The sequence below is a fragment of the Arachis stenosperma genome, chromosome 6 (genome assembly GCF_014773155.1).
Source record: "Arachis stenosperma cultivar V10309 chromosome 6, arast.V10309.gnm1.PFL2, whole genome shotgun sequence".
NCBI classification, from domain to species: domain Eukaryota; kingdom Viridiplantae; phylum Streptophyta; class Magnoliopsida; order Fabales; family Fabaceae; genus Arachis; species Arachis stenosperma.
In genome coordinates, this window is record NC_080382.1 from 98,164,388 (window position 1) to 98,165,083 (window position 696).

The following is a 696-nucleotide window of genomic DNA, read 5'->3' on the forward strand; positions in this document are numbered from 1 at the left end:
AAGTTCCATGGACTTCCAATGGAAGATCCTCATCAGTTTTTAGCTGAGTTCTTGCAAATCTGTGACACAGTCAAGACTAATGGGGTTGACCCTGAGGTCTACAGGCTGATGCTATTCCCTTTTGCTGTAAGAGACAGAGCTAGAATATGGTTGGATTCTCAACCTAAAGAAAGCCTGGACTCTTGGGAAAAGCTAGTCAATGCCTTCTTGGCAAAGTTCTTTCCACCTCAAAGATGGAGTAAGCTTAGAGTGGAAGTCCAAACCTTCAGACAGAAGGATGGAGAATCCCTCTATGAAGCTTGGGAAAGATACAAACAATTAATCAGAAAATGTCCCTCAGACATGCTTTCTGAATGGAGCATCATAGGTATTTTCTATGATGGTCTCTCTGAACTATCCAAGATGTCTTTGGATAGCTCTGCTGGAGGATCTCTTCATCTGAAGAAGACGCCTACAGAGGCTCAGGAACTAATTGAAATGGTTGCAAATAACCAATTCATGTACACTTCTGAAAGGAATCCTGTGAACAATGGGACTAGTCAGAAGAAAGGAGTTCTTGAGATTGACACTCTGAATGCCATACTGGCTCAGAACAAGATATTGACTCAACAAGTCAATTTGATTTCTCAAAGTCTGTCTGGAATGCAAAATGCACCTGGCAGTACTAAGGAAGCTTCATCTGAGGAAGAAGCTTAT

At 41.8% G+C, this 696-nt stretch overlaps 1 non-coding gene across 1 annotated transcript; it reads right to left on the reverse strand.

Annotated features, from left to right (window-relative positions):
* Positions 1-240: 240 nt before the first annotated feature.
* LOC130937789 (small nucleolar RNA R71) lies at positions 241-348 on the reverse strand. Its single transcript, XR_009068988.1, has one exon. It is a non-coding gene; the product is annotated as a small nucleolar RNA R71 (small nucleolar RNA).
* Between the last annotated feature and the right edge of the window lie 348 nt (positions 349-696).